The sequence below is a fragment of the Bombina bombina genome, chromosome 8 (assembly GCF_027579735.1).
Source record: "Bombina bombina isolate aBomBom1 chromosome 8, aBomBom1.pri, whole genome shotgun sequence".
Lineage (NCBI taxonomy): Eukaryota > Metazoa > Chordata > Amphibia > Anura > Bombinatoridae > Bombina > Bombina bombina.
The window spans coordinates 310,209,473-310,236,032 of NC_069506.1; positions in this window are offsets into that span (position 1 = coordinate 310,209,473).

Genomic DNA, 26,560 nt, shown 5'->3' on the forward strand with positions numbered 1-26,560 from the left:
TACCTATGAACCCCTAAACCGAGGACCCCCCACATCGCAAACACTAAAATAAAATTATTTAACCCGTAATCTGCCGACCGGACATCGCCGCCACCTACATTATACCTATGAACCCCTAATCTGCTGCCCCTAACATCGCCGACACCTACATTATATTTATTAACCCCTAATCTGCCCCCCCAACGTCACCTACCTACACTTATTAACCCCTAATCTGCTGACCGGACATCGCCGCCACTATAATAAATGTATTAAACCCTAAACCGCCGCACTCCCGCATCGCAAACACTATAATAAATTGTATTAACCCCTAATCTGCCCCCCCAATGTCGCCGCCACCTACCTACAATTATTAACCCCTAATCTGCCGCCCCCAACGTCGCCACTACTATAATAAAGTTATTAACCCCTAAACCTAAGTCTAACCCTAACACCCCCCTAAGTTAAATCTATTTTTAATGAATCTAAATAACATTTCTAAAATTAAATAAATTATTCCTATTTAAAACTAAATACTTACCTATAAAATAAACCCTAATATAGCTACAATATAACTAATAATTACATGGTAGCTATTTTAGGATTTATATTTATTTTACAGGCAACTTTGTATTTATTTCAACTAGGTACAATAGCTATTAAATAGTTATTAACTATTTAATAGCTACCTAGTTAAAATAATTACAAAATTACCTGTAAAATAAATCCTAAACTAAGTTACACATACACGTAACACTACACTATCAATAAATTAATTAAATAAATTAACTACAATTATCTAACCTAAAATACAATTAAATAAACTAAACTATATTACAAAAAAAACCCCACTAAATTACAAAAAATAAAAAAAATATTACAAGAATTTTAAACTAATTACACCTAATCTAAGCCCCCTAATAAAATAAAAAAGCCCCCCAAAATAATAAAATTTTCTATCCTAAACTAAATTACAAAATAATCAGCTCTTTTACCAGCCCTTAAAAGGTCTTTTTGCGGGGCATTGCCCCAAAGTAATCAGCTCTTTTAGCTGTAAAAAACCCCAAATACAATCCCCCCCCAACATTACAACCCACCACCCACACACCCCTACTCTAAAACCCACCTGATCCCCCCTTAAAAAAACCTAACACTATCCCCCTGAAGATCACCTTACCTTGAGCCGTGTTCACCCAGCCGGGCACCGATGGGCCAGAAGAGGACAATCTTCATCCTATCCGGGCAGAAGAGGACATCCGGAGCAGCAGATATCTTCATCCAGGTGGCATCTTCTATCTTCATCATTCTGGAGCGGAGCGGAGCGGAGCCATCTTCTATCCAGCCGACGCGGAGCCATCCTCTTCTTCCGATGTCCTAACGCAGAATGAAGGTTCCTTTAAATGACGTCATCCAAGATGGTGTCCCTCGAATTCCGATTGGCTGATAGGATTCTATCAGCCAATCGGAATTAAGGTAGGAAAAATCCGGATGAGCCAATAGAATGCAAGGTCAATTCTACTGGCTCATCCAATCAGCCAATCGGATTGAACTTCAATCCGATTGGCTGATTAAATCAACCAATCGGATTTTTCCTACCTTAATTCCGATTGGCTGATAGAATCTTGGATGACGTCATTTAAAGGAACCTTCATTCTGCGTTAGGACATCGGAAGAAGAGGATGGCTCTGCGTTGGCTGGATAGAAGATGGCTCCGCTCCGGAAGGATGAAGATAGAAGATGCCGCCTGGATGAAGATGTCTGCCGGTCCGGATGTCCTCTTCTGCCCGGATAGGATGAAGACTTCTGCCGGTCCGGATGTCCTCTTCTGGCTCATCGGTGCCCGGCTGGGTGAACATGGCTCAAGGTAGGGTGATCTTCAGGGGGGTAGTGTTAGGTTTTTTTAAGGGGGGATCAGGTGGGTTTTAGAGTAGGGGTGTGTGGGTGGTGGGTTTTAATGTTGGGGGGGTCTTTTATTTTTTTTTACAGGTAAAAGAGCTTATTACTTTGGGGCAATGCCCCGCAAAAAGCCCTTTTAAGGGCTGGTAAAAGAGCTGATTACTTTTGTAATTTAGTATAGGGTAGGGAATTTTATTATTTTGGGGGGCTTTTTTATTATTTTATTAGGGGTCTTAGATTAGGTGTAATTAGATTAAAATTCTTGTAATATTTTTTTATTTTTTGTAATTTAGTGTTTGATTTTTTTTGCACTATAGTTTAGTTTATTTAATTGTATTTGAGTTTCGATAATTTTAGTTAATTTATTTAATTAATTTATTGAAAGTGTAGTGTTAGGTGTATTTGTAACTTAGTTTAGGATTTATTTTACAGGGCATTTTGTAATTATTTTAACTAGGTAGCTATTAAATAGTTATTAACTATTTAATAGCTATTGTACCTAGTTAAAATAAATACAAAGTTGCCTGTAAAATAAATATAAATCCTAAAATAGCTACAATGTAACTATTAGTTATATTGTAGCTATATTAGGGTTTATTTTATAGGTAAGTATTTAGTTTTAAATAGGATTATTTATTTAATTATAGTAATTTTATTTTGTTTTATTTAAATTATATTTAAGTTAGGGGGGTGTTAGGGTTAGACTTAGGTTTAGGGGTTAATAACTTTATTATAGTAGCGGCGACGTTGGGGGCAGGAGATTAGGGGTTAATAATTGTAGGTAGGTGGCAGCGACATTGGGGGGGCAGATAAGGGGTTAATAAATACAATATAGGTGTTGGCGATGTTAGGGGCAGCAGATTAGGGGTTCATAGGGATAATGTAGGTGGCAGCAGTGTCCGTAGCGGCAGATTAGGGGTTAATAGTATAATGCAGGTGGCGACGATGTTGGGGGCGGCAGATTAGGGGTTAATAAGTGTAAGGTTAGGGGTGTTTAGACTCAGGGTTCATGTTAGGGTGTTAGGTGTAGACTTAGAAAGTGTTTCCCCATAGGAAACAATGGGGCTGCGTTAGGAGCTGAACGCTGCTTTTTTGCAGGTGTTAGTTTTTTTTCAGCCAGCTCAGCCCCATTGTTTCCTATGGGGAAATCGTGCACGAGCACGTTTTTCCAGCTTACAGCTACCGTAAGCAACGCTGGTATTGAGGTGAGAAGTGGAGCTAAATTTTGCTCATTGCTCACTTTTCTGAGGCTAACGCAGCCATTCAGAAAACTCGTAATACCAGCATTGTTTAAAGTATGTGCTGGAAAAAAAAGGAGCGTTAGCCCCGCAAGTTTTTACCGATAAAACTCGTAATCTAGCAGAATGTGATTACTAAGCATAGCCTATTACATAGTATTACCATCTAGTTTAGCCTAAATCCCAGTGTGACCACCAAGCATAGCCTAAAATTCAGTGTGATTACTAAGCATAGTCTATTACATAACATTACCAACTAGTTTAGCCTAAATCTCAGTGTGACCACCAAGTGTAGCCTAAAAACCCAGTGTGATTACTAAGCATAGTCTATTACATAGTATTACCAACTAGTTTAGCCTAAATCCCCAGTGTGACCACCAAGCATAGCCTAAAAACCCATTGTGATTACTAAGCATAGTCTATTACATAGCATTACCAAATAGTTTAGCTTAAATCCCAGAGTGACCACCAAGCATAGCCTAAAACTCAATGTGAACACCAAGCATAGCCTATTACATACTGTAGTATTACAAACTAGTTTAGCCTAAATCCCAGTGTGACCACCAAGCGCAGCCTAAAACTCAATATAAACACCAAGCATAGCCTATAGCAAAGCATGATCCACAGGCATAGCCTAAAATCAAGTGTGACCACCAATGTATTTAAAAGAGAAGCATCTCTTTTCAGCGGCTTTCATGTTAATATCGGGTCAATGTAAAAAGTGTATTTATTTAACATGCTGGACTGCAGATATAGAGGGCACTGAAACTAAAATGGGGGAGGGCACTAAAACTGTGTCTCTTTCATATCAAAAATTAAAGGGCCATGAAACCCACATTTTTTCTTTCATGATTTAGAAAGAGAATGTAATTTTAAACATCTTTCTAATTTACTTATATAATCTAATTTGTTTTATTCTCTTGTTATTCTTTGCTGAAAAGAATATCTAGATATGCTCAGTAGCTGCACATAGAAGCCTCGTGTGATTGGCTCACCATGTGCATTGCTTTTTCTTCAACTAAGGATATCTAAAAAATGAAGCAAAATAAATAATAGAAGTAAATTGTAATGTTATTTAAATTTCTAGTCTCTATCTGAATCATGAAAGAAAGATTTTGGGTTTAGTGGCCCTTTAAGTTACATAAGCCAAGAGTTCCCTAATGTGAAAGAGAAGAAACTGCTCTTTGAAATAAGGGCCTAATATGACATTTTAATATGGATGAGTAGGACTAAGTTTGGAGAAACAAAATAGATTGGTCAAGGAGACTACACAATCTTCTGTATTAAAAAATAAATTGACACACATTTGAAACCACACGTTATAAGAAGCAGAGTAAATCACATGACCCTCTAGATATCATATCGTTGTCACATTACCCTCTAAATTTACAATGTTATAAAAAGCAAAGTACCAAATGATGGATCACATGTTGTCATATGACCCTCTATATATCCCTGTGTTATAAATAGGAGAGTGTTTTGTCTTCAAAGAATGGATCACATGACCCTGTAGATATTAAAGGGACAGTCAACCATAGAATTGTTATTGTTTAAAAAGATAGATAATCCCTTTATTACTCATTCCCCAGTTTTGCATAACCAACACAGTTATATTAATGTACTTTTTACCTTTGTGATTACCTTGTATCTAGGAACCTTCTTCCAGCCCCCTGATCACATGACTGTGACTGTTTATTATCTATTGTCTTAAATTTAGCATTGTATTGTGCTAGATCTTAAATAATTTTCTGTGCCTGAACACAGTGTTATCTATATGGCCCACGTGTACTTTCTGTCTCTTTGTGTTGAAAAGAGATTTAAAAAGCATGTGATAAGAGGCAGCCCTCAAAGGCTTAGAAATTAGCATATGAGCCTACCTATGTTTAGTTTAAACTAAGAATAACAAGAGAAAAAAGCAAATTTGATGATAAAAGTAAATTGGAAAGTTGATTAAAATTAAAAGTCCTATCTGAATAATGAAAGTTTAATTTATACTTGACTGTCCCTTTAAGGGCTAGATTACAAGTGTTGTACTAAATTATCGCACTCCTGCAAACGGGCAAATTTTTCTGTTTGCAGTAGTGTGATAATTAAACAGCCATTACAAGTGCTCTGGTTAATTTCCTAAAAGTGCAACAAATGGGCATTATAGTTTTCATATGAATATATAAAAAAAAATCTAGCGTTTTTGTTTAATTAATACAAAACTGCACTAGGCAGTTTTGGGGATTTAAAGTTGGTTGGAGTGGGGTGTTAGAAAAAAAATGGCTCTGAAAAGTGCCTTTTCATTGTTGTCTATGGGAACTGTGTGTTCCCATACATCACAATGTAAATATATATGTATTTGCTTATATACATATATATTTATGTGTTAATATCTGTATATACACATATTAACACATTAATATATATTTATATTATTATTATTCTTTATTTATAAAGTGCCAACAGATTCCGAAGCGCTGCCCATGGGTACAAGGATAAAAGTACAACAGAGAAACAATACAATAAGAGACAACATTTTACAGACAAATACAGGGGGAATTGAGGGCCCTATTCCCATGGGAACTTACAATCTAGATGGGTAGGAGGATGGGAAACAGGAGGTGGGGACTGCAAAGGTGAGAATGATATTAGTGAGGAGATAGATGAGGGCAACTGTTAGGTAATTGAAGTTCATTTGTTAATGAGTCGGGTGATAAGCTTCCCTGAACAAAAAGGTCTTTAGGGAACATTTAAAGGAGGAGAGGTTAGGGAAGAGTCCAACAGCTCGAGGAAATGCATTCCAGAGGGTTGGTGCCGCACGAGAGAAGTCCTGTAGTCTAGCATGAGAGGAAGTGATGGTAGAGGACGCAAGGAACAGGTCAGCCAGTGAAGGGACTCACAGAGAGGTGCAACAGAAACAGAGCATCGAGAGAGGTGGATTAGCCTGGCAGATACATTTAGGATGGATTGAAGGGGAGAGAGGCAGGAGAGAGAGAGAGAGGCCGTTAGTAAGTTATTACAGTAGTCAAGTCGGGAAATTAACAGGGAGTGGATTAGCTGTTTAGTAGTTTCATCACTTAGAAATAGACACATTTTGGAGATATTCTGTAGGTGGTTGCGGCAGGATGAAGAGAGCAATTGGATGTGGGGAATGAAGGACAGGTTTGAGTCAAGTGTCACTCTGAGGCAGCGAACTTGTCGTGATGGGGAGATAGTGGTGCCACCAACAGTGATGGAAAAATTAGAAACTGAAGTAGAGTTAGAGGGGGGAATTAGAAGTAGTTCGATTTTGGACATGCTTATTTTTAGGTGGTGAGAGGCCATCCAGGAGGAAATGCCAGATAAGCAGTCGCTGATGTGAGAATTGACAGAAGGAGAGAGTGCAGGGGTGGAAAGGTAGATCTGGGTATCATCAGCATAGAGGTGGTAGTTGAAGCCATAGCTGTTGATAAGTTTACCCAGTGAAGAAGTGTAAATAGAGAAGAGTAGAGGACCCCGGATTTAGCCTTGAGGTGCTCCAACAGACAGAGGCAATAGAGAGGAGGAGTCACCCACAAAAGAGACAGAGATAAGAGTGAATCCAGGAGAGGGCAGTGTCACAGAGCCCAAGAGAACTGAGAGTCCATAGGAGAAGGGGATGATCAACAGTGTCAAAGGCAACAGAGAGGTCAAGTAAGATGAGTATAGAGTAGTAGCCTTTGTTTTTAGCAGAAAGGAGAATGTTAGTAACCTTGGTGAGGGCAGTCTGAGTTGAGTGTTGGGGACGGAAGCCAGATTGCAGGGGGTCGATCAATGAGTTGGAGGACAGGAAGTAGGTTAGGTGATCGGAACTAGCTTTTCAAGGATTTTTGAAGCTATCGGGAGCAGTGATATGGGGCGGTAGTTTGCAGGAGAGTTAGGGTCAAGGGAGGGTTTTTTGAGGATGGGGGTGACCTTTGCATGTTTGAAGGAGGCAAGGAATGAGCCGGTAGAAAGGGATAGGTTGAATATGTGAGTAAGAGCCGGAGTGAGGGTGGGAGACAGAGAAGGTATTAGATGTGAAGGAATAGGGTCAAGTGGGCAGGTAGTGAGGTGTGAGGAAGACAATAGGGAAGCCACTTCACTCTCAGTGGTTGGGAGGAGGGTGCAGAGAATGGCAGAGGGGATGACTGGGAGCGAAGTTGGGAGATGTGTGGAAGCATTTTTGTAGGTGGCGTGTTTGCTGTGAGTACCAGGGCTGGAGCTGACGACGTGGGGCTTTGCAAAGTAGGGGCGGAGCGCGATTGTGAAGTGCTGAGGAGAGAGTATTGATATAGTGGGTTATAGCAAGGTCAGGGCAGGATATCGTGGAAGTGTGGGGGTGGCATATTTGAATAAGGTTGGAGAGTTGGGGATGGTCTACAGTGTGCAGATTTCTACAGATGCGGGGGCGAGGGGGGAAGTAGGTTTAGCCTGTATATTAAGATTAAAGGTGAGCAGATGGTGGTCTGATATGGGAAATGGGCGACAGGCAACATCAGAGAGAGAGCAGAGATAGGAGAATACCAGGTCAATAGAGTGTCCATCATGGTGGGTAGGGAATAGGGTGGATTGTGAGAGGCCAAGGAGTTAGGGAGCGAGAGAAGTTTTGAGGCAGCAGGTGCAGATGGGTTGTCAATGGGGATGTTGAAGTCCCCTAGAATTAGAGTAGGTATATTTGTAGAGAGAAAGTAAGGAAGCCAGGCAGCAAAGTTGTCAAGGAATTGGGAGGTTGGTCATATAGATATATATTTAAAAATGCTGCTCATCGATGCGCTACTTACCCCCTTTACTGTGCGAGGTTCTGATGCCATCTAGCGCCATTGCGCTAGTGCAAAGTCCATTGCGCATCACTTGTAATCTTGCCATGAGAGTGAGTTTTTTTTTTTACTACAGGTAATTAAACTTTTTTTATTATTATTACTTTAATGTGTTCATGCTCTTAAAAACTACAATTGCTCTGTGTCTACCTTAAATGATACTGTGAAGACATTTTCATTTTTGCTGCCCTGCCAACCAGAACAAATTTTTGCATACACTCATTGTGTGTGCCTATTTCTCAAGCTCAGTATGGGGCATATGTATCAAGCTCCGTATGGACTGCTGCTCAATAGCCTGTCCGCCTGCTCTGAGGCGGAGGACAGCAATCAACGCGATTGAATATGATCGGGTTGATTGATACCCCCTGGCCGCGAATCTGCAGGGGGCGGTATTGCACTAGCAGTTCACAAGAACTGCTGGTACAATGATAAATACAGACAGCATATGCTTTTTAGCATTTATCGATATGCAGCGAATATGATCCACTATATCGCATCATGTCCGCTCGCACAATAATAAATAGGCCCCTTAGTGTACTCCAGTCTAAACTTTTGGATACCCCTTCTAGATTAATTTTTCTGCGACCAATTTATTATTATTGTAGGCAGGGATTTCTGGCATTTGTTAGCTTCATGGTGCATAGCAGCAGAGCTATATCAAAATAAATTATTAGTTGCTTAGAAATGTACTGAAAGTGATATCCTAATGTCTTTTTTCAGCAATGAAAGCACAGCCGAAATTTACTAATATAATTCCTCTATGCATGATGGATATTTCCAATGAAATATTAATGAACTTAATCTAATGAAAGTAAAGACAAAAAAAATACTTTTCTTGAGAAACTAGAACAACATATGTGCCATTAATGCAACAATGAAAGTTAAACACGTGTTGGAAATATTTCAATGATGCGCAATAAATGTTTTAATTGGATGCACTGCAATAAGTTACTTTTTTTTAAGCATAGACACTAATCTTCCACATTTATAGTTAAATTGCAGCATAAAAAGCATAAACATATGATACAAAAAATGACTTTAATTTTCCAAAATAAACATAAACATAAACACTAGCAAAGATTCAGGCTCACTTTTACTATTATAAAAAAGGCTCTGTTTTTACCAAGGGTCTAACTACAGGGTCATAGGGGCACTACTACTACCGGGTCCATCTTTTTTAAGGGTCTAGCAGCCACTGCTCCCTCTAAGCTCAGTTACTTTTAGTGAGTGCACAGCTAAGTAAGTGCAGCTTGTGCAAGTGAAGGTCCCGCTATTACAGCTTTTATGTGTGCAGTTATCTCTGCAAACTGAGGTGAGTGAGGCCAGACAGGCATGCAATGTTTTTTTTTTAACCCTCTCTCTTTCTTCAAGTTACTCTACAGCATTTAGCATCTATAGCTGCTGTTTTGTAATTTGCAATCCAAAGAGATGCCTAAAAGGATTTGTAATAATATATATTGCTTATTAAATTATCACACTTTCAAAGGTATGTTCTTAAGTAGCTATTTTACTATGAATATATATTTGTGTATTTATGCATGTATGCATATCTGTTAATGTGTGTATGTTTTTATATTTGTGCATGTATTTGTGTGTGTATATGTGTATACAGTATATGTGTATATATATGTGTGTATGTGTATATATGTGTGTAAGTGTGTATATATGCTTTTGTGTGTTTACGTATGTATGTGTATATGTATGTATATATGTGTGTGTGTGAGAAAGAGTTTTAGCTACGCCTCTTGCTTTAGCAAATGGATATTGTTAAAATTAACTGCAGTAGTCATGTTTGGTAGTAAAGGGGTCAAATGACTCATCCATTTAAATTAATAATTAAAGGGACACTGTAGGCTAAATATTTTTTCATACACATTATACATTATGTTAAAAAAAAGTCTGTTTTAAAAAAACAAGGTTAAATAAAAGCTTTTCAAATTTAGAGAGACTTTAAACACCTTGATATTCTACTATAAAATATTTAATTATGTGTACTAAAAAGGCTTCCCTAGTTTTTTATTAAATATGTATTTCCAATAGCAAAGATATAAAACTAGAACAAATGCATATTATCATGTAGAGAAAAGAATAGAAAGTGTGGATTATAATATATATTATAATTGTAATATTCTTTTATTCACCTTTTCCTGTAATTAAAGGGACATGCCAGCCACATTTTTTCTTTTATGATTTAGAAAGAGAATGCAATTTTAAACATCTTTCTAATTTACTTATATTATCTAATTTGTTTTATTCTCTTGATATTCTTTGATGAAAAACATATTTAGATATGCTCACTAGCTGCTGATTGGTTGCTGCACATAGAAGCATCGTGTGATTGGCTCACCATGTGCATTGCTTTTTCTTCTACTAAGGATATTTAAAAAATGAAGCAAAATAAATAATGGAAGTAAATTGTAATGTTGTTTAAATTTCTATTCTCTATCTGAATCATGAAAGAAAGATTTTGGGTTTAGTGGCCCTTTAACTCTGAACATTATGAACTTTTCAATTCCTGTTAAAAGTGAAAGTGCATTGGTTGGTCATTGGTTGCACATATTAGTGACCCATTTATATCTGTATCTTATTGGTCTCAGCAAAGAAGGAAACCAAGATGACAACATGGCAGTATTTGTTGTTTTATTGTCACTAAATACATTACTTTTTTCAAAGGTTAGTGAGTGGGTATAGTAGATACATAGGGATACGACTAGGGGAAACAGTAGGGATTACAGTAGTAAAGATATAATGGTTAGAATTGAGTAGGTTAGTGTTGGGACATCAGATTTGGAAGATATTAGTGATAGGAGACTGATACAGGGCATATAAAGGGTTATTGTAAATGGGGATGGTTTGCCCTTCTCTGTGATTTAGGGTCTGTAGGTAAGGTGGAGATGGAGTTAGGAAAAGTCTATTTAGACAAGGGAAAGAGGTCTCATTTGTGCCTAGGGTTTAGTCAAGTATAGTAGAAGGAGACTGCAAGGCCAGAACAGGTAGACAGGGTAGAGATCACAAACCAAAAGCAAAAGGTTTTTCCAATTCGAGGGCCGTACTAAGGTATGAAAGTTATACCTGTGAGCAAAAGGAGATTTGGTAGAGGTCCACATGGAGGGATCAATCCAGTTAAAAAAAAAATATTATCAAAAACAATTATCAAAAGCAATATATCAGAGGAACAGGTGGTCATCCATGAGAATCAGTGAGATATTTATGCTGGGCGGAGTCTGCAGCAATGTTTTTTCAATGGGTTTGTTCAATCCTAAGGCATCGCTGGATGATCTACCCTCTTCTAAGGTCAGATAATATTGTGATTCTACATATGTGTTTGCATGCCTTTATTCAAAGAATAATTATTAAATCTCTTTTAGGGAAACCATAATATATCCCCCCCACGCACGCACACACATGTGCAAGCATAAAATTATTATATTTTAAAGATGTAAAGTCTGTTAATATATTATGGATATCTAATTAAAAATAACATGAAAATACAATTTTAAAAGTAACTAATAAACTCTATTAGGCAATAGTTGTTATCAGCTAGTTGCAAGTAACCATCATATAATGAATATAGGGTATCTTTTTATGTTACTTTATTACTTATAATGCTAATATATGATTTTCAGGCCCAGCGAATGATCCTAAACAGGACTATACAAATATCATGGACAATTTAATGGAACACATCTACAGATACAGGAAGAGATTGTGCCTTTTGTCAGGACCTTTCTCTGTCTACTTAGCAAAAGCTCGGTTTCATTCAGCAATCAATGTGTCTGTTCTCCATCATATCCCTCTTCACCTGAAAGAAAGTATGTAGACTCAAGCATGGTCCCTGAATCACATGACTAACGTGAAATTACACCTATTTTATCTCTATTTTTACCATGTGTGCAAGAGAGGGCTCCACCAGCATAATCTACCTCTCCTGAACCACCTTCTCATATGCTGCCCATGGTAGTATTCTTTAAACCACAACCTATGGAAGTTGCTGCTAACTACCTTTGCTTAAGTCTCAAATTCATCCCCCATAATGTTGATGATAGAGTTTAAAACAAAGCCCCACATATTTCAACAGAGAAAGTCTGATAAAAAAGCGGCAAGAACTAGATAGAATGTGTATGACCAAGATTAATTTCCGTCAAGCAATAAATAGATATCTGCATCCAGTGAATATCATAAATTTGCAAAGACTAACAGAGGCTTTTGAACTTTCATTGGAGCAGTGGATAAGCACATCAACAATTCCAGGATGCTCTAATTAGTAAATGTTGTTGCTTTTTCATCAAGTTGCCTCAACTACATCATAGGATTTTGTCCAGTGCTCCAAATATTCTAGAAGTCCACATATCAGCAGTCAAAGTTCCCACCATTTGCCCCTTCTTCTGTAAATTAATATGATTGGTAATGGTAAATCAGATTTATATGTAACAAATATATTAAATTATAATTCATATTTATAACTAACATGTCCCATATGATGATAATGTTAGATATGCACCACAAAATGCCATGTATACCATTTAAATTCTGTTGGTGCATAGCTTTTGGCTTTCAATTAATATGCACTATTTTTCTCAATCTTAGGACACTGATAAAACCCTTCTGTATAATAACATTGAAATACTTTAATTGTAATATATGAATATGAATTATAATTAACAAAAAATATGTTTTATCTCAATATTCTTAATTATTTTTATCTACCTATTTTAGACTCAGCTTTCAAAAAAAGTGATATCAATGGACTCATGCACTTCCTAGAGCTTAAAAATATACACTGAGCAAGTTTCTACCATATTATATAAATATGTAATTGCAACCTTTTCAATTTACTTATTTAGCAATCAATCAGTATGTGGAGCGATAGTTTGTACTCGCGCTTGATCGTTAAAGCCGCCAGAAGTCATTTTTGTTGCTCAGAGATTCACACTAATATTACAAGTTGAAAGTAAAAAGTTTGAGTTCTCACATTCGGAAAGTTGCGGTAACTAATAGACTTTGAGAAGTCACAAACTCAAAATCGCACTCCCCATAGACTACAATGGATGCCAAAAAAGTTAAAAAAACCTTACACACACAAGTCACGCAAACATGATTGCGGTTATTAAAAAGCGCAACATAAGAAAATAAAATCGCATATTTCATAATCCAATGTTATGCACATAGCAGAATATATTCTATTTATTCAAAGAGAGATATTTAAATATATATGTGATGGATTTTTGCACAAATATTTATTTATACCTATATATACATAAGTATATATAGGTATAGATATATACAGATAAATATAGGAATATCTATTTAAAAATACATACAATATATTCTGCTGTGGAATGTAGTATATTTACAGTAAATCCACAGTATAACACTTTATTACACTATGATTTTAGATGTTTTTACCTACCTAGCGGCAAAGGGCTCAGATGCACTTTTTATTGTAATCTTTTGTTTTAATAATTTTTATTAGATAGTATTATTATGATTGTAATTGTACATTTAAATGTATTTTTGATGTGTTTTGCTTTTGTGACACGTTTTATTCAAGCTTAACAGTTAACCAGAGGTCTGAAGTCACGATAATCATTCTAGCATAAATCGCGATTGCGCTTACACATTTGCATCTACTTTCAACGTTATACTTTAATAAAAATATCATATTTACAGCAATCATAAAGTGAATATAAACACTTATGAGAAAAAAAATGAGATTTCTCCTTGCTCTTTAATTCTCGTGGGCTGGTGCTGGTTGCAATAATTTATGAGCCCCCAGTTCCCTCTCCCTCCTGCTCTTTATCATGGTATTCAGGTGGAATATTAGCATCATTAAGCTGTCCTTGTTCCTTTGCCATATTATGTAAACAGCGGCAAACAACAATTATGTTTACAGCGTTCTCTGGTGAATATTGTAGTATACATCTACAGATCCTACTAGATACCAAAAGCAAACCTTTAATATGCTAAAAGGCATTGTCACTTCCCTTGTTCTGACACGTGCCTCGTTAGAGCTTTCACCGACATTGTTCTGCACTGGAGAATTAATATTTTTTTAAGAGATAAGTAAAATTTCCTTTAAAACTCCTATAAAAAAGTTATGAAATATATTGTTTATATAATGTTTATTTTTAACTAATTTAAGTAAATATATAGGTAAATATATACACATATATTAATTTATTCAATTTAACATATAATAAAAAATAGACAATGTAGCTATAGGATTTACCAAACCGCCTTCCATTGGGCATTTAGTTTTGTTCAAATTTGCTCCAAAATGTGTTGTTTCTTAAAATATAGTCTTGAAAGATAAGATAACCCATTAACATGCATACAAACTGAACCCTGGCTGCACTAATTGAATATTTGAAGAATAATAATTAAAATAATTTTTCTAATTACAGAATTGCCTGTTCATTGTGGCATGAGGTTGTCTATATGGTAGCTGTCAATTACCCAAAGAACATTAGGATTTCCTTATAATATTTTAGCTTCCCTCAACTCTTCTAAAGTCTTAGAGATAAAGAAACTGTTAAGATAAATAGCATTAAAGAACTGTGAAGGGTAATTACAAAACATAGATTTAGCTGTGAAAGGTGATTACAAAACATAGATTTAGCTACACCTCTAGCTATTAATTCTGTTCCCTGAAAAAATCCCAGTGCAATACAATGTATGGAACTCAGCATTTTAACAATTCCAAGAACATTTTTAGTTTTTTCAGATCTTAGTTCTTGTCTGGGTCTTAGTAAACTGTACAGCTGTAAGAGATGGTCACTCCTTAACCTTGTGCTGTATATGACCTACAACACCTGTTAGTGAATTTGTATCCACTCAGAGGAGACAGGAGATATTTGGGACAAATATTTTTCTTAATGGCTAAGGAATAACTTGATACACTGAGTCCTCCTGTCATTTGGAATTAATCTACTAAATGAAGATTAATAACAATTTAGACCAGCTAAGTGATTTATTCTAAAAGTTGATTTAGCCTTCAGTTATAGATTTGTTAATAGTAAAATCTTGAAACAGGTTTTAACAATGCAAAGATATGTATCATTCTTTAAACCAAGGTCATTATACCTTTATAAACCATGGAAATATATAATGCTGATATTAAGCTTTATGAATCACAATACAATATTGCAACTGAGATGTTTTTTAGTAATTGTTTCAAAACATTGTCTCTTTTAATATATTTTTAATAGCACATTGATCAGGGTTGTGTATAAAATATAGTAGTTTTCTAGTCAGCAATAGAATATTCAGGGACTATTTAACTAATTTTACCATCTGTATATAATATTTGATGGGGAGCCTTATAGATATTTTGGTAGTGAATAAAGTTGTAATAATATAATTATATATACTAATATCCAAATTAATGTCTATCACAAGTCATTTGTAATAAAATTATTAGAGTTAACAATTAAGATAACATAAGTAATGACACATTGAGCCATACTCAATTTTATATGTATAGATTTATTTTTACATTCTCAAAATGTGCCAATCATGAGAATAAAAAAAAGAAACTTGACATAATAAATACTTTATCAGACTCCTATTTTTGTTTCATATAGTATTTGTCATTGTTTAATGCCATATTTTGTTATTTTGTATTGTTTTTCAATTTTTTTTATAATGAATGAAGAAAAAATATTGATATATTATCAACTGATTTATTAATTCATTAAATGCATAAATAAATATATGAAATTGCTGGTTAAAATATATTTTAAAATCTTATATGTGTATATGTATGTATGGATGCATGTATATATATATATATATATATATATAGCAAAAGATAGAAGAGAGCACTCTCTGCTTTTAAATACAAAGGTTGTTTTATTTGTAGTGACGTTTCGGGGAAAGCTTCCCCTTCCTCAGACTGAGGAAACTTTCATGTAGAGAAGAGGCACACTCAGGGCTTAATTATCCAAATTTTTATTTATTAACAATTCATTAGTTCAGTCAACGTTTCGGTCCTCGCAGGGACCTTTGTCAAGACTGTTCTCTGCTATAGGCTACAGATGCTATCAGCGGTTTCTACCTATCTACCATAGAGTGCACCCAGGCAGTATAACTTACAGTGAGTGCTTGGATCCCAATACCAGAATATATATATATGTATTGTATACTGTATATATTAAGTATTCAAATTGTGACAGTCTACAACAGAAGTATTAGTGCAACATATGGCCATCATTGCATTTTAAGCATGTGGTCACAGAATGCCGCCAACATACACAACCTTTTTAATCTCAGCAAAGAAAAAACACACAATACTGTGGTGGGAGGAAAATGACATTTTGGGTTTGCTATGAGAGCAGACACATTTCTTGCAGACAACAACTGTCATACTACAGTGATAGCAGCACAGTCTCTACAATAATGTGTATTTCATGTAAAGTTTTAGAATAATTTTCTTTCATTGTTTTCAACATAACTTATTTTTTTTATTCCGGCAAATACAAGAGTATGTATAGTATAAAGGCAAATGCTTCTAACAATATAATCTATGCACAAGAAAAGATGTGACAGGATAATTAGGACCTTTTAATTTAATTTGTTGGCCTTTATTAAGAGCTTTCCTTGTGCCTACAGTGAGTCAGGGGGGACAGAGCATGAGACTTGAGTCATTAATTGTGTACATTGAGTTTAGCTGCTGAGTTCATTAGCCTTCTGCCTTTACATATTTCCTAGCTACAGGGTCAGACAACAAGATAAGACCATGAGGCAGAAGAATAGAATAATAATGGTGTTAATTGGCTAAGTGATTTAATGATCACAGATCAACTGCAAAAGGAATTGGCCCTTTGTCAATAAAGTGTCAGCTATAGTAAACCAAACATTACAAAGACACTTTGGGGTCTACCACAATTCAATATAGGAGCAGTGAGAAATGTGCTGCAGTTTGCTGAGGTTTTTGAACATGCACTTGTGTTTATGTTTGTCTGTCTTCCCGGGTATCTGTATGTGTGTCTTTCTCTTTATATTCCTGACTCTGTGGGTAAATGTGTGCCTCCTTGTCTGTGTATATGTCTGTCCCTTCCTGTGGATAGTATGTATGTGTGTGTCTGTGTGCATTCATAGAATAAAGAAGTTAATCACATTTCTTAGTTTCTGGCAGAAAGAGGAAAAACTACTGCTGCCTGTGTTGACAAAAGGAAATGGGAAAATCACTGATAAGATAGCCAAGAGAGGTAATATCCATGCAATTTGTGTGTGACTGGCTGACTAGAGGCATCTAATCACTAATGTTTGCAGGTATTACTCACTGCCAAGGGGATAATATATCATTATAAATGGATTAATAATCTATATATTACCTTTCCTGTAACACAGAGAACAAGAAGAGAAATCTCTAGATGAGAAGAAACTCTCATGTATAAGTGTGTATTATGTTTAAAACTTATAAGGAATCAGGTAAAGATACTATTATAGAAAGAGCATAGCTACAGCCAGTGCTTTTTTTGTAAAACAAAAGGTGCAGGTACTCTAAAACCAGGTGCCGTTACTCATTGATTTATGATTGATATATTCTGCTCAGTAACTGTGAGAAAAGCAAAGGGACAAGATTATTTACGTTTGATATATTTTGCAGCCCCTCTTGTGAAAACTAGAGTATTTACGTGATGATTACAAATATTACCTCATGAGTTGGCAGAGGTTGGGGTACTCAATACCGGTGAATACCCCCCCCCCCCAAAAAAAAAAAAAGCCCTGGTACAGCTATAAACTACCTACAGAGATACTTAGAAATATTTATCTGCAAACATTCAGAAAAGGTTGCCCATTCTGAGCTTTATTTTTTAATGTAGCTATGTTGATGACATCATTCATGATATCACTGATTTGTATGACATCATACACTAGATTATCTGATGTATTATCAATATGGGACTGGTACCTCTGAAAAAGATTGAGGCTCCATTTTAATTTAAAAGAAAAAACATCATCTATGCCATAGGCAAGGAGATTCTTATCTAGAATAAAAAACATCCTTTGATGTAGATTTGTATAGTGTGATAATACAATATTGAGATGGCAAAAATGTACCATTCATTGCTGTCTACTTGTTTGAAGTTTTAGCCCATTGTTAAAATATGAAAGACATGAGCTGGTGAGTGAACAGCAGAATCACTTCAAATGTATTAAAAGCAGCTACCAAGTGTTTTGCAGTTAATTCTGCAAGACAGAGGGGACAAATGTTCACATTCCTTTATATTAAGAAACCCCATGGCCTAAGACTCAAACTATCAGACACAGTGTGCTACATTGTAGCGTCCTTTATAATTTGTACAGTGATTGCTTTGAGACACCACATGCTGTGGATTCTAAAAGGCAAACTTAGATAATCAGGAGAGTACTAGGGAAGCCATCCAGGTTTTTATTCATTACTTATATATCTATTGTTAAAGTCAAATTTTCTGTACTTTCTCCCATAATTGTCTTTTCTTCTAACTTTTACCAGGACAAACACTCTTGTATCAAACATGCAGAGTAAATTAACTGGGGGGGGGGGGCGTAGATTTCTATTTAAATATAAAAAAACTAACTGTTGTTATTCTTAAAGTAACATTATAGAGTAAACAAAATGCTTTATTTTGAAGCACATTGTTTTTGTTTACAAACGGCTAGATTTAGAGTTCTGCAGCCAAAGGGGTGCGTTAGCTACGCATGCTTTTTTTCTCCCGCACCTTTTAAATAACGCTGGTATTTAGAGTTCACAGAATGGCTGCGTTAGGCTCCAAAAAGGGAGCGTACAGGCATATTTACCGCCACTGCAACTCTAGATACCAGCGTTGCTTACGGACGCGGCCAGCTTAAAAAATGTGCTCGTGCACGATTCCCCCATAGAAAACAATGGGGCCATTTGAGCTGAAAAAAAACCTAACACCTGCAAAAAAGCAGCGTTCAGCTCCTAACGCAGCCCCATTGTTTTCAATGGGGAAACACTTCCTACGTCTGCACCTAACACTCTAACATGTACCCCGAGTCTAAACACCCCTAAAGTTACGCTTATTAACCCCAAATCTGCTGCCCCCGCTATCGCTGACACCTGCATATTTTTTTTAACCCCTAATCTGCCGCACCGTACACCGCCGCTACCTACATTATACCTATGTACCCCTAATCTGCTGCCCCTAACACCGCCGACCCCTATATTATATTTATTAACCCCTAATCTGCCACCCACAACGTCGCCTCCACCTACCTACAATAATTAACCCCTAATCTGCCGACCGAACCGCACCGCTACTATAATAAATGTATTAACCCCTAATCCGCCTCACTCCCGCCTCAATAACCCTATAATAAATAGTATTAACCCCTAATCTGCCCTCCCTAACATCGCCAACACCTAACTTCAAACATTAACCCCTAATCTGCAGACCGGAGCTCACCGCTATTCTAATAAATGTATTAACCCCTAAAGCTAAGTCTAACCCTAACCCTAACACCCCCCTAAGTTAAATATAATTTTTATCTAACAAAATAAATTAACTCTTATTAAATAAATTAATCTATTTAAAACTAAATACTTACCTGTAAAATAAACCCTAATATAGCTACAATATAAATTATAATCATATTGTAGCTATTTTAGGATTAATATTTATTTTACAGGCAACTTTGTATTTATTTTAACCAGGTACAATAGCTATTAAATAGTTAATAACTATTTAATAGTTACCTAGTTAAAATAATTACAAAATTACCTGTAAAATAAATCCTAACCTAAGTTACAATTAAACCTAACACTACACTATCAATAAATAAATTAAATACAATACCTACAAATAACTACAATTAAATAAACTAACTAAAGTACAAAAAATAAAAAAGAACTAAGATACAAAAAATAATAAAATATTTACAAACATTAGAAAAATATTACAACAATTTTAAACTAATTACACCTACTCTAAGCCAATCAGCCAATCAGAATCAAGTTCAATCCGATTGGCTGATCCAATCAGCCAATCAGATTGAGCTCACATTCTATTGGCTGTTCCGATCAGCCAATAGAATGCGAGCTCAATCTGATTGGCTGATCGGATCAGCCAATCGGATTGAACTTGATTCTGATTGGCTGATGGAATCAGCCAATCAGAATTTTCCTACCTTAATTCCGATTGGCTGATAGAATCCTATCAGCCAATCAGAATTCGAGGGACTCCATCTTGGATGACGTCTCTTAAAGGAACCTTCATTCTTCAGTTGGACGTCGGAAGAAGAATATTGATCCGCGCTGGAGGTCTTCACGATGGAGCCGTTCCTCATCGGATGAAGATAGAAGATGCCGCTTGGATCAAGATGGTTGCCAGTCCGGATCGCCTCTTCTTCCCGGATAGGATGAAGACTTTGGAGCCTCTTCTGGACCTCTTCAGCCACCGGATTATGGATCGACAGCCCCCGCTTGGGCTTGGATGAAGATTTCGGAGCCAGGACAGATCGGTGTGATACCCAGCGAGGTGAAGATAAGGTAGGAAGATCTTCAGGGGCTTAGTGTTAGGTTTATTTAAGGGGGGTTTGGGTTAGATTAGGGGTATGTGGGTGGTGGGTTTTAATGTGGGGGGGTATTGTATGTTTTTTTTTAAAGGAAAAAGAGCTGAATTCTTTGGGGCATTGGAGGTATTTTATTTAATTAATTTATTGATAGTGTATTGTTAGGTTTAATTCTAACTTAGGTTGGGATTTATTTTACAGGTAATTTTGTAATTATTTTAACTAGGTTATTATTAAATAGTTATTAACTATTTAATAGCTATTGTACCTGGTTAAAATAATTACAAAGTTACCTGTAAGATAAATATAAATCCTAAAATAGCTACAATATAATTATAATTTATATTGTAGCTATATTAGGGTTTATTTTACAGGTAAGTATTTAGCTTTAAATAGGAATAATTTATTTAATAATAATTAATTTATTTTGTTAGATTTAAATTATATTTAAGTTAGGGGGGTATTAGGGTTAGGGTTAGAATTAGCTTTAGGGGTTAAAAAATTTATTAGAATAGCGGTGAGCTCCGGTCGGCAGATTAGGGGTTAATGCTTGAAGTTAGGTGTCGGCGATGTTAGGGAGGGCAGATTAGGGGTTAATACTATTTATTATAGGGTTATTGAGGCGGGAGTGAGGCAGATTAGGGGTTAATAACTTTATTATAATAGCGGCGCGGTCCGGTCGGCAGATTAGGGGTTAATAAGTGTAGGTAGGTGGAGGCGACGTTGAGGGGGGCAGATTAGGGGTTAATAAATATAATATAGGGGTCGGCGGTGTTAGGGGCAGCAGATTAGGGGTACATAAGTATAACGTACCTTGCGGCGGCATGCGGACAGCAGATTAGGGGTTAAAAATTTTAATAGAGTGGCGGCGATGTGGGGGGACCTCGGTTTAGGGGTTCATAGGTAGTTTATGGGTGTTAGTGTACTTTAGAGCACAGTAGTTAAGAGCTTTATAAACCGGCGTTAGCCCAGAAAGCTCTTACGGCTAGATTTAGAGTTGGGCGGTAGCCGTCAAAACCAGCGTTAGAGGCTCCTAACGCTGTTTTTTACCGCCCTCTGGTATTTGGAGTCAGTCAGGAAAGTGTCTAACGCTCACTTTCCAGCCGCGACTTTTCCATACCGCAGATCCCCTTACGTCAATTGCGTATCCTATCTTTTCAATGGGATCTTTCTAACGCCGGTATTTAGAGTCGTGGCTGAAGTGAGCGTTAGAAATCTAACGACAAAACTCCAGCCGCAGAAAAAAGTCAGTAGTTAAGAGCTTTCTGGGCTAACGCCGGTTTATAAAGCTCTTAACTACTGTGCTCTAAAGTACACTAACACCCATAAACTACCTATGTACCCCTAAACCGAGGTCCCCCCACATCGCCGCCACTCTATTAAAATTTTTTAACCCCTAATCTGCCGACCGCACACCGCTGCCACCTACGTTATCCCTATGAACCTTTAATCTGCTGCCCCTAACACCGCCGACCCCTATATTGTATTTATTAACCCCTAATATGCCGCCCCCAACGTCGCCGCTACCTACCTACACTTATTAACCCCTAATCTGCCGACCGGACCGCGCCGCTATTATAATAAAGTTATTAACCCCTAATCCGCCTCACTCCCGCCTCAATAACCCTATAATAAATAGTATTAACCCCTAATCTGCCCTTCCTAACATCGCCGACACCTAACTTCAAGTATTAACCCCTAATCTGCCGATCGGAGCTCACCGCTACTCTAATACATTTTTTAACCCCTAAAGCTAATTCTAACCCTAACACCCCCCCTAAGTTAAATATAATTTAAATCTAACGAAATAAATTAACTCTTATTAAATAAATTATTCCTATTTAAATCTAAATACTTTTAGTTCTTTAATAGGAGTTCTTCAGCCGCCGCTTGGATCCAGACTTCAGCCCGAGGATGGACGTCACTCTTCAGCCCCCCGCTTGGGCTTGGATCAAGACATCGGAGGCTCTTCTGGACAGATCAGGACCCGGTGAGGTGAAGACAAGGTAGGGAGATCTTCAGGGGCTTAGTGTTAGGTTTATTTAAGGGGGGTTTGGGTTAGATTAGGGGTATGTGGGTGGTGGGTTGTAATGTTGGGGGGGGTATTGTATATGTTTTTTTTTCCAGGCAAAAGAGCTGAATTCTTTGGAGCATGCCCCGCAAAGGGCCCTTTTCAGGGCTGGTAAGGTAAAAGAGCTTTGAACTTTTTTAATTTAGAATAGGGTAGGGCATTTTTTTTATTTTAGGGGGCTTAGAGTAGGTGTAATTAGTTTAAAATTGTAATATTTTTCTAATGTTTGTAAATATTTTTTTATTTTTTGTAACTTAGTTCTTTTTTATTTTATGTACTTTAGTTAGTTTATTTAATTGTAGTTATTTGTAGGTATTGTATTTAATTAATTTATTGATAGTGTAGTGTTAGGTTTAATTGTAGATAATTGTAGGTATTTTATTTAATTAATTTATTGATAGTGTAGTGTTAGCTTTAATTGTAACTTAGGTTAGGATTTATTTTACAGGTAATTTTGTAATTATTTTAACTATTTTAGCTATTAAATAGTTCTTAACTATTTAATAGCTATTGTACCTGGTTAAAATAAATACAAAGTTGCCTGTAAAATAAATATTATTCCTAAAATAGCTATAATGTAATTATAATTTATATTGTAGCTATATTAGGGTTTATTTTACAGGTAAGTATTTAGCTTTAAATAGGAATAATTTATTTAATAAGAGTTAATTTATTTTGTTAGATAAAAATTATATTTAACTTAGGGGGGTGTTAGTGTTAGGGTTAGACTTAGCTTTAGGGGTTAATCCATTTATTACAGTAGCGGCGAGATTCGGTCGGCAGATTAGGGGTTAATAATTGAAGTTAGGTGTCGGCGATGTTAGGGAGGGCAGATTAGGGGTTAATACTATTTATTATAGGGTTATTGAAGCGGGAGTGAGGCGGATTAGGGTTTAATAACTTTATTATAGTAGCGTTGAGGTGCGGTCGGCAGATTAGGGGTTAATTATTGTAGGTAGCTGGCGGCGACGTTGTGGGGGGCAGATTAGGGGTTAATAAATATAATATATGGGTCGGCGATGTTAGGGGCAGCAGATTAGGGGTACATAGCTATAATGTAGGTTGCGGTGGTGACCGGAGCGGCAGATTAGGGGTTAATAATAATATGCAGGGGTCAGCGATAGCGGGGGCGGCAGATTAGGGGTTAATAAGTGTAAGGTTAGGGGTGTTTAGACTCGGGGTTCATGTTAGGGTGTTAGGTGCAGACTTAGGAAGTATTTCCCCATAGGAAACAATGTAGCTGTGTTAGGAGCTGAACGCTGCTTTTTTGCAGGTGTTAGGTTTTTTTTCAGCTCAAACAGCCCCATTGTTGCCTATGGGGGAATCGTGCACGAGCACGTTTTTGAAGCTGGCCGCGTCCGTAAGCAACGCTGGTATCTAGAGTTGCAGTGGCGGTAAATATGCTCTACGCTTCCTTTTTGGAGCCTAACGCAGCCATTCTGTGAACTCTAAATACCAGCGGTATTTAAAAGGTGCGAGGGAAAAAATACACGAGTAGCTAACGTACCCCTTTGGCCGCAGAACTCTAAATCTAGCCGTAAACTACTGACTTTTTTCTGCGGCTGGAGTTTTGTCGTTAGATTTCTAACGCTCACTTCAGCCACGACTCTAAATACCGGCGTTAGAAAGATCCCATTGAAAAGATAGGATACGCAATTGACGTAAGGGGATCTGCGGTATGGAAAAGTCGCGGCTGCAAAGTGAGCGTTAGACCCTTTCCTGACTGACTCCAAATACCGGCGGTAGCCTAAAACCAGCGTTAGAAGCCTCTAACGCTGGTTTTGACGGCTACCGCCCAACTCTAAATCTAGCCATATGTGTTTAACCCTTGTGAAGGAGTTAAGTACATAGTCAACATTATGCGCCTTTGCCACTCCAGATGGGGGTATGAAAAATATATTTGCAGTCATACTTAAATCATACTCTAAATCATGCATCTCACAATGTAACCCGACAAGTCGGCACATACATCATCCAAAAATAAATATTTTGTGACAGTGGAAGGTGCTGGAATAACCTGTGAGCAGTTTTTTTTAAGTTAACTAACATACGGGGTGCGGTGCTAACTTGCACGTTATTATCACCGCTCACTTTCCTACAGCACTGGTATTACAGGTTTTTACAAACCCGGCATTAAAAGGCAAGAAGTGAGCGTAGAGCAAAATTGTGCTCCATACCGCACTCCAATACCAGGCCTTCTTAAGACAGCGGTGAACTGGTTGTACTTGCTTGTGCACGATTTCCCCATAGACATCAATGGGGAGAGCCGGCTGAAAAAAAGTCTAACACCTGCAAAAAAGCAGCGTAAAGCTCAGTAATGCAGCCCCATTGATTGCTATGGGGAAACTAAATTTATGTTTTACACCTAACACCCTAAAATGAACCCCGAGTCTTGATCTTACACGTATTAACCCCTAATCTGCTGCCCCCGACATCGCCAACACCTACATTATATTTATTAACCCCTAATCTGCTGCCCCCGAGATTGTCAACACCTACATTATACTTATTAACCCCTAATCTGCTGCCCCAACACCTATATTATATTTATTAACCTCAAGTCTGCCGCTCCAGACATCGCCGCCACTATAATAAACATATTAACCCCTAAACCGCCACACTCCTGCATTGCAAACACTAGTTAAATATTAGATTAGGTGTAATTAGTTTAAAGATCTTGTAATTTGCTTTTTATTTTCTGTAATGTAGTTTGTTTGTTTTTTGTAATTTAGCTAATTGTATTTAATTTAGGGAATTTATTTAATTGTAGTGTAGTGATAGGTGTTAGTGTAACTTTGGTTAGGTTTTATTTTACAGGTCAATTTGTATTTATTTTAGCTAGGTAGTTATTAAATAGTTAATAACTATTTAGTAACTATTCTACCTAGTTAAAATAAATACAAACTTGCCTGTAAAATAAAAATAAACCCTAAGCTAGCTACAATGTAACTAATAGTTATATTGTAGGTAGCTTAGGGTTTATTTTACAGGTTATTATTTCATTTTAAATAGGAATTATTTAGTTATTAATAGTAAGTTTAATTTAGATTTATTTTAATTATATTTAAGTTAGGGGGTGTTAGGGTTAGAGTTAGACTTATATTTAGGGGTTAATAAATTTAATATAATGACGGCGATGTTGGGGGCGGCAGATTAGGGGTTAATAAATGTAGGTAGGTGGCAGCGATGTTAGGGACAGCAGATTAGGGGTTTATAATATTTAACTAATGTTTGCGAGGCGGGAGTGTGGCGGTTTAGGGGTTAATATATATATTCTAGTGGCGGCGATGTCTGGAGAGGCAGATTAGGGGTTAATAATTTTATTTTAGTGTTTGCGATGCGGGAGGGCCTCAGTTTAGGGGTTAATATGTAGTTTATGGGTGTTAGTGTACTTTTTAGCACTTTAGTTATGAGTTTTATGCTACAGCTTTGTAGTGTAAAACGCATAACTACTGACTTTAGAATGCGTTTACCGGCCTCCCAGGACAAGCTTGTAATACAGGCGCTATGAAAGTTCCATTGAAAATAGACTATACGCAAATTGCATAAGTTGATTTGCGGTAAGGCCAAAAAAGTGTGCGGTGCCCCTAAATCTGCAAGACTCGTAATAGCAGCGGTAGTAAAAAAGCAGCGTTATGAGGCTTAACGCTGCTTTTTTACTCATAACGCAAGACGCGTAATCTAGGCGATTGGTTTTAGTCATGACAGAACTAGTTTTACAGGACAGGCAATAATCAGAGGTTACATGCTAGTTTCATAATTAAAAATGTGCAGGTATACTTTGTTATGCTGAGCAGGGCCAGCACTAGAAATGTTAAGACCTCTTTCTAAACCATTGATCAGGGCCATTTGTAGCATTTAAAAACATGGGTGTGTCTAAACGAACTGATACTGAGCAACCGCCATATGGACAAACATTTTTAGGATAATTTATTTCTAGAGCCAGAGTCCTGAAAAACTTGTTTTGCTGATTTATCTTTCAAAGTGGTGATTCTAGGGGGTACTGGTAGTGTTATGCACCCCATTAATTACTCACATACCTCCAAACATCAAAG